Source organism: Corvus cornix, chromosome 2 (assembly GCF_000738735.6).
Source record: "Corvus cornix cornix isolate S_Up_H32 chromosome 2, ASM73873v5, whole genome shotgun sequence".
In the NCBI taxonomy this organism is placed as follows: domain Eukaryota; kingdom Metazoa; phylum Chordata; class Aves; order Passeriformes; family Corvidae; genus Corvus; species Corvus cornix.
The window spans coordinates 4113974-4123031 of NC_046333.1; positions in this window are offsets into that span (position 1 = coordinate 4113974).

The window sequence follows — 9058 nt, forward strand, 5'->3', positions numbered from 1 at the left end:
TGAAGGGGCATTTCCGAGGCACGGCACACACAGGGATCAGTGGTGTGTCTGTAGGGTGGGTTGCTTAGGGTAGGTAAGTGCCTCTGCAGTGCACCCCAATATCAAAAGGTGAGGTTTGGTCGTGGCTAAAATTAGATCAAACTGAGTTTGGGAGGTGGTGGCTGTGTCCGTGTCCCCTCGTGGTGCCTCCCACTGCTCTCCCCGAACCGGTGTTGCTCAGTTTGGCACCCACCTTTTTTGACTTAATGACGTGGACACCCCTGATGGGATGGACATGGCAGGAGAATGGACCCAGGAGCACAGCACAGCTGGCACTGTCAGCCTCATCAGCTCAGGGTGAACTCCAGCAAGGACAAGGCTGCTGCTGCTCAAAGGCAAACACGGGAGTCACCGCTCAGCCAGAGATGTGTCACCCCCTGGGAGAACCTCTGTCCCTCCAGATAATGAGGGGTGATCCTTTTGTCCCTACAAACGTGATGTCACCACCTCTGAATTCCCAGTCTTTCAAATAAATGTTGCACTCGAAAGCTTGAGAGGTTGTTGGGGGAGTTGCTGGCTTGACAATGGGTTGTTTTCTTTGATTTTAATGAGCTTTTGTGATGAAAACCAAATTTCTTTACAGTGTAACCTTGTAATTTTTTTTTTCTCATGCTTTGATTCAGTTTGACAATAAACTGTCTGTGTTATTTTTTTCATTCTCTTCATGTCTGATAATGCAAATAGTTTAGGCCTGTTCCCAGAAATCCCCCTTTCCCTGTCCACATTCCGTTCTCCGTTGGGGAAACAGTGGGAGGGGGAGGCAAAGACTTCACAGGATCAGGCCGGGAAGTTCTCATTCCATTCTTAACAACTCTTTGGAGGTGCTGGGCTTTAACAGAGATGAAAGCCCTGACTGCTGAGCACCAAGGCCTTCTCCTCTGGCAGCATATTTGGCAGAAATGTTCAGCTCCTTTATGGTTAACCTGCTGAGGTTTGGATAAATCCATCTGGCTGCTTTCCAAAGCCGCTGAAGCCTGTAAGATGGAGCTGGGAAAAGCCGGACTGTGGGAGGGGAGAAGGGGGCAGGGGGAAACGTGATGGTGGCTGGTGGGGTTTCTGTACAAGCCCCTTTCAGTCCCTGCATGCAGCAGCCCTCATACTGAAAGCAGTTGGGTGCCTCCTCACCTGCCTATCCCGGGTTTTTAGGGATAAACGGGGCTGAGAGGGGATCAGTGTCACTGCCTTTCTGCCAGGCTGCGGTGTCACCTCTGTGTAACTCGTGGCAGTGCCTGTTGTGAGTGGTGATGTTGAGCGGCTGACCTGGCACAGCTCTTGGGTCAGCCAGTCAGCAGCCAAACATTGATCCCCCGAGGGAAGGAGAAGCTGGGGGAGCCGCCTTTGCTGGGGCTGGATTGGTTCGAGGTGCCCGTGTGAAGGAGTCCCTCACCTGGCACATCTCGAGTTAGGTCTGCATGGAAGGATGAGCCTGCAGAAGGTGGTTGCAAGTGAAGCATTTGCTGGAAAACAACCCCACAGAAAGATGAAAGTCTGGCATTTTTATGTGTGTTTTTAATAGGAAAATCGTTTTATAAATACTTTTGGGATTTTTTTTTTCTAATCTCTACCTAATCCCCTGGTTAATACCTGCTGTACCCTCAGAGATTGAGAGCCAGAGGTTTGTGCAAAATTTATCTGTGGGGTTTTTTGTGCACCTGAAATGGGCCATTTTTTTCATTTACAAGCAAATACATCTAGAAGAAGAGGGAAGATTTTTGTCAAGACCTCAACCCATTTAATCACAGAATTACAGAATAATTTTTATTGGGAAAGAGTCACAGCTAAGAGGGACCAGGTGCTGTGTAGGAGTCGGGCTGAGGCTGGGCACAGGTCCTGCCCTTGGCTCTGCATCACAGGACTGGAGCTCTGTGACCCTTAACTTTCCTTCTGATTTTCTCCTCTAAATAGTGACTGGAGCCTTGGTCTCACTGGAATCCTCTATAACACATCTGAGTAACTCAGAGCAGGTTCACATGAGTCGTCACCCACTGGTCTGATCCCTGATCTGCTCGATGGATCTTGGAATAACAACCAGAGGGTTCAGGCAAATACTTGGGATGATGATGCTTGGAAAACAGCTGGAGTGTTGCATCCCAAAAAGGAGGATGAGGGGGGAAGGTCTGGAGGACCTTCGTGGCTCTGGATTGTGGTGGTCCGAGCCGTGGCATGGTCTGGCAGTGGGAGCATTTGGCTTTGATGTATCTGTGATGGAAGTCTTGGGGAAAAAAGAGGGGTTTAAGGGCTTGGTCCATGCAGGGCCCGGTCACACCACGAGATGGTGCAGCCGGGCAGCGCTGCCGTTTAAAGGCGCCGTAGAGGAAATTTAGAAGCCATTATCTCAAATAAAAGCATCACCACCGCTTTGAATGTCTGAGTCCCCTGCCACGATTGTGCTCCACAGGCCCACGGATGACGCCTTCCATCAGGTATAAATTTCTCTTGGTATTTCACAAGCAATTTCTTCGTTTGCCCAATGAATGCTGAGTTTCCTTTGAGAAAGGAGCCGGTGGCTCCACACCTGAATGCAGGGTAAGTGTTCATGATCATTGTAGTCACTGATTATCTTTTCTTCCATGAAAATGCAGAAATATATGATCAGCACAGGAAAACTAGAGAGGGAAATCAGCATTTCTCAAATAGTTGAGTTCTAAATTATGTCCTTACACCTCCCCTAGAGTGCTAAATCTTTTTTTCCTCCAAAAGATTTGCTGCTCAACTTTTTCTTTCTTTCTTTTTTTTTTTTTTTTTAAAGCAACATCATTTTAAATCGGGATTTGGCTGAAGTACATGGGGAGAACTATGGACAAATGTTCAATCTCCAGGAGGGGGAGGAAAAAAAAGAAGAAATAAAAGTGGTGCCAAGCTGGCAGGTGTGTGACAAGGCACATTCCCTGTGCCAGTTCCGCTCCCTGCCCGTGTCTAGCATGCAGGGGCAAGGGGACAGGGAGGGGTGGCCAGGCTGGACCAAAAGGGTTGGACCTTTCCAGGGAATGGACCCCACACCTGCAGGGCTGCCTCTCCCTGTTAGTGACTGCAGCATCTGCTTTCACATTCCCAACACCCTCGTGGGATTTTTGGGGAGAACAGGGGGTTTTCCACGCCATCAGCCCCCCCTGCAGCCCATCTCCTTGGCTTTCTGCTCTCCTGGCAGGCTCCTTCCCACCTGGAAGCGCCTGCCCTGTGAGGAAAGTCAGGAGGAGTTAGGTCCCTGCGGCCTGGAGATGAGAAGGCTCAGGGGGCCCCTCATCACAGCACCCCAGTGCTGAAAAGGGGCTGCAAAGAGGATGGAGGGTCTCTCCTCACACACAGCCATGGAGAAGACAACAGGCAATGGCTACAAGTTGCCCCAGAAGAGGTTTTATCTTGACACAAATTTTTACAGTGAGAATCATGGGAACAACTTCCCCAGGGTTGTTGTGGAGTCCCCATGGCTGGAGGACTTCAAGGTGTGAGAGGAAGGTGATGGAAAACCTCATCCATGCTCCCTTTCCGTGAGAGGCTGGATCAGATGATCTTTCAAGATCTCTTTCAGCCTGGGCTGTCCTTTGAGTCTGTGATTCCCGTGTGTGATCCTCCACCTCCTGGCTGGCTGCCCCAGGACTGGGGTGACCCTGGTGAAGCAGGAGTGCTCTGCAGCTGAGGAGGAGACATCCAATCTTGGACATTTCATTCTGGTCCCCCCTCTTTTGCCTCTCTTTTAATTCATGAGGGCAAGACTGCCTTTAAAGTTAAATCCCATCTGGGATCCCAGTTCCTGGCTTTTCTGGGAGACGGCTTTGCCCATCACAGGCAGCTCCAGCCACACGGGGCCCTGGGGTTGTTGGAGCTGAGGGGAAGCTGCTGCAAGTAACTCCTGCATCTCTGTTAGCAAACAAAGACATTCTCAGCTGCAAAAATAAGATTGTCTGCAAATCCATGTTCCCCATGGGATGCAGGATGAAGGTGTAACTTGATGACTGTAACCCAGCCAATATGGAAAATTTAAATTAAAAGGAGAGAAATTCCTTGACAGGCATCTCCCAACCTTTACAGTGCGCCAGGGAAAAGGTCAGGCTCCAGTTAATGATGTTAAATGTGGGTCTGATCTCTCCAAGATCCAGTTTCTCCTCGAGTTGTTTCAGTTCCTTGGATGCTGTTGGGGCACAGGCACTTCTCACCTTCACTCTGTGAAAAGGAAGGAAATTATCTACACCTCATTGTCCAAGGGGTAAAACCATTCCACAAATAATGTATTTGCTTATATATCCTGTAAAGGTTGTGACCTCATCTCACTTGATTTCACATCACTCTTGTTCTCCTGAAAATCTTTGGGAGCTGGGGGATAAATGTTTTTTATCTGCCTGCAATGAGTCAGCTACAGGCAGCGAAGGGAACCAGATTTTCTGGCTGCTTTAGGTTTTCTAAATTTCAACTTTACAGAAAAAATCCAGTTCTTCTTTTAACTTTTTCATAACCAGGTTGTCAGCTGTGACACTTTGTTGTGATGTTTTTTAAAATAATGAATTTGATGTGCTTGCTGACAGGCTGGATCTCACAGGCACTGGGTTTGTATGCTGTCACCCATTTTTAGGGATCTCACCACCAAAATAGGTATCAGCTCCATCCTGGAGACAGTCAGAAATGTTGAAGCAGAGCCACTAATTAGTCATAATGGTGGGTTCTTTTCCCTAATATCCTTTTGAGCTTTAGAGCAGGCACCTCCTGTGAACTCGTGTGTGATTATCAGTGAAGTGGAAACTGGATCATTAAGAACCTCTGCAAATAAAGAGAGTGGCAGCTCATCCTCCTGCAAGACAAGCACATCCTGGGCTGCATCACAAGAATTGGCACCAGCACGTCGAGGGAGGTGATTCCCTCTCTGCTCTGCCCTCGTGAGACCCCTCCTGCACTGCTGGGTGCAGCTCTGGGGCTTCCAGCACAACAAGGATGGGACGTGGAGCTGCTGGAGAGACTCCAGAGGAGGCCATGGAGACATACTAAGGGCTGGAGCCAGGCTGGGAGAACTGGGGGTGTTCACCTGGGCAAGAGAAGGCTCCAGGGAGATCTCAGAGCCCCTTTCATGGACCTAAAGGGGCTCCAGGAGAGCTGGAGAGGGACTTGGGACAAGGGATGGAGGGACAGGACACAGGGAATGGCTTCCCACTGAAAGAGAGAAGATTTGGATTAGATATTAGGAATAAATTCTTCCCTATGAGGGTGGGGAGGCGCTGGCACAGAGTGCCCAGAGAAGCTGTGGCTGCTCCTGCATCCCTGGAAGTGTCCAAGGCCAGGCTGGATGGGGCTTGGAGCAGCCTGGGATAGGGAAAGGTGTCCCTGCCCCTGGCAGGGGTGGCACTGGATGAGTTTTAATGTCCCTTCCAACCCAAACCATTCTGGGATTCTAAGAGATCCCACCTGCCATGGCCCTGCTGAGAATGACAGCAATTAGAGATGGGTGAAGGTACTCTGAGTTGCTTTTTTAAATGCCAATATTATATCAAAACAAACATAAAACATCGTCAATTCCTACAGACTTTCTTCTCCCCTCTCCTGCTCTATGGCAACTCTGGAACAATGAAAAAAAAGTCATTTTTTCAGCAGCATTTTCAAAGTTCAGAACAATTCTGTGATTATTATTTTATTTCCTTTTTTTTTTCCTTAAATGAGCAGCAACTACAGCTTTACTGCTTTTATCAGCTAACAGCCTTGAGGGTGTTACAGAAAAGCTGCACTGCTGTAATGAAAGAAACAGAGATGGGAAAACTAAGGCTGCTACAGTACCAGTGAGCTCTGTGTGGCCTCAGTTTTAGCTTGCAGGTAGCCTAAACCACTGTTCAAGGAAGGGAAGGGGAGAGAGAGGCTGAATTCTAAATGGTCCCAGTCCAGGTCTGTAAATTGTGTGAAGGCACAGCCCTGTTTTCCTGAATGTCTGTTCACAGCTTGTCCTGATGCTTTATTTAAAATTGCACAGTGCAAGGTGGGAGGGGAGAACGACTGTGTCAGGCTGAGGTAGGAGGGAGGATGGGAAGCACAAGCTGTCAGGTACTGGAGCTGCCCTCAGATCTGCAGCCGAGGCAGCAGCTTCAAAGCACTTCATCAAACCTCAGCTGTCTTAGCTGGAAAACACACAGGAGTGGGGAAAATAACAGGTGCCTGTTTGCTGGGAAAAGCGGTGGTGGGAGAAGCCTCTCTCATCTCAGGTCAGCACAAGGTGGGAATGGTCAAAGAGTCATTCATAGAATCACAGAATGGTTTGGGCTGGAAGGGACCTTAAAGACCATCCAGTTCCAATGCCTTGCCATGGGCAGGGACACTTCCCACCAGGCAGGTTGAGGTCAGGTTTCCCTTGCTGTTACCTGCTCCAGGTGATGTCTGTCACCATCAGAGATTTTTTAAGGCAGCTTCGCTCATCCTTCAGCTCCCCCAGCCTGACCAGAAGTGCTGCTTACAGAAAATCTGGGGGGAAAAAAATGCTTTAGTCATGCCCAAAGCCCCCTGGAAAGAACTAAACCCTCCTGTCTCAAGCTCAGCTACTTAAGCTCAGTGGGCTTGGAGGAGCTTTCCAAGCATCATTTCTCAAAGCAGTTTCCCCAGGGAAAGCCCTTTCCTGCAAGGATTTGATTGCTGCCTTGTGTGAAATGAACGGTGGTGCTGGAGGGAGAGGAAAGCAGGGCCCTGTGCTGAACACTGCTGCTGGAAGCTCTGTGCAAAATCACCTTGTTGTCAGTGGATCTGTGGATACAGCCACACCTGGCTGATGCTCCCCCAGCTGAACCTGGGAAGGGTGTCGGGTCTCTGAAGCCATGGAGGAACAATCTGCAGTTCAAACTCCATGAGGAGCAGAGGAGAGCTTTCCCTGGGGATGACTGAAAGCAGAGATGTGAGCAGGGAGATCTCCTTGAGTGACAAATCCATGCGGATCAAACATATGAATAGAGAGCAGGGAGATAAAAGGAGGTGATAATGAAGTGGGAGTCGGTCTCTTCGACCACGTAACAAGCCATAGGACAAGAGGAAATGTCCCCAGGTTGTGCCAGGGGAGTTTAATTTGGGTATTAGGGAATATTTCTTCACTGAAAGGATGATCAGGCATTGGAACAGGCTGCCCAGGGCAGTGGTGGGGTCAGCATCCCTGGAAGTGTTCAAAAAACACGTGGGTGTGGGGGCAGGGTTTAGTGGTGGGCTTGGCAGTGCTGGGTTAAAGGTTGGGCTCATGGATGTCAGAGGGGTTTTCCAAATTTAAAGATTGGAAGATCCTGTGCAATGAACGGCAAGGTCCGGATCACTTGTGCCATGCTTCAGAAGGAAAAACAACCACAAGTTTAAAAAAACCAAACCATTGGCAAAAAAATCCCCATCTCATTCGAGGAATATATTTTCAAAAAGGGAGTTACGTAAAAACTGGGAAATAAGTGCTGCTGCTCTGCTGGATGCCAGAGAGGCTTGGATCAGAGCTGTGATCAGTGCCAGTGGGCCCTGGGGCAGAAATCAGAGATAAAGCGGGCTAGGAGTGCCACGGAACAGAGAGTGTGGAAAGCACAGTGGGAGGAAAACATCACACAGAGAGGCTCTTCTCTCCTCTGGTGTCCCTGCCCATGGCAGGGGGCTGGAACTAGACAATCTTCAAGGTCCCTTCCAACCCAAACCACTCCAGGATTCTAGAAGAGGGAGAAAGTTGTTACCAGGATAAATGCCTGGCTTTCAGCAGGATGTCTGATTTATGTCACATCAAAAAGAGGGATTCATTTTCAACACAAAAACGAGATTTCAGCAATGTGTAAGGACAACCATACAGCTACATCCTTGTTACAAGCACCAGGAGTGGATGACTGCTGTAGATCCCTTCCAACTTAAATCTCCTCTTCTCTTCTCTCTTCTCTTCTCTTCTTCTCTTCTCTTCTCTTCTCTTCTCTTCTCTTCTCTTCTCTTCTCTTCTCTTCTCTTCTCTTCTCTTCTCTTCTCTTCTCTTCTCTTCTCTTCTCTTCTCTTCTCTTCCCCTCCCCTCCCTCCCCTCCCCTCCCCTCACCTCATTCTTTTCATTCCTCTCCTCTCCTCTCCTCTCCTCTCCTCTCCTCTCCTCTCCTCTCCTCTCCTCTCCTCTCCTCTCCTCTCCTCTCCTCTCCTCTCCTCTCCTCTCCTCTCTCTCCTCTCCTCTCCTCTCCTCTCCTCTCCTCTCCTCTCCTCTCCTCTCCTCTCCTCTCCTCTCCTCTCCTCTCCTCTCCTCTCCTCCTCCTCTCCTCTCCTCCCCCCTCTCCTCCCCTCTTCTTTTCACTTTGCTTCCACCTCTCCCCACCTCTTCCCACTTCTCCTCTCTCCAATATGAATTCCAAAGCAGGATAGCTGTAGGACCTGTGAGCTCCTTCCTAGTGAAGATATTGAACAGCACACCCAGCTACTGACCTCCAGCAGCACACGACTCTCCAGACTCCAAATGTGGCTGCACAGGAGCTGTGTGTCCTCTTCAGAGTCCTTCACACTTCCTATTTCCCTTGTCTAGGTGGGGACACCCCTGATCTAGACAAACACACGCCCTGTCACTGTCACCGTGCTGCAGGTGAGGCTTCCGGCCATCCCTGGGACATCTGCAGCCAGGGTTTTCTGGCACAAGTAAATCTGGACTTGTCTTCAAAAGCAAATGTTGTGGAAGCTCCCAGCACCAAGGCAGGACTTAGCTGCTTCTGCTCTGCTTTCAGGGAGTGTGAGGTGCAAAGCATCCCAGTGAAGAACATTAGAGACTTTGGGAAGTGTAATCCAGCTGGGAAGGCTGATTTAGGAGAGAAGAAAGGGGATGTAAGGAAATAACTTCAAGCCTGGGTCACTGGAGATTTGAAGTGGTTTGGATTTTGGCTGAAATGGCTGAGAGCCATGGGGGTTTATTGAATAATCACCACTTTCTGTGTAAAGTGCAAAAATGTTCCTGAGGAACCTCTGATTTTTCAGTTGCTCAGACCAAACACTTCCTGCGTGTAAAGTGTGGTCCTTCAGAAACGTCAGGTCCTGTGCTCCCCGGGCAGGTTATCCGAGCAGTGATCCCTGTGTCCCC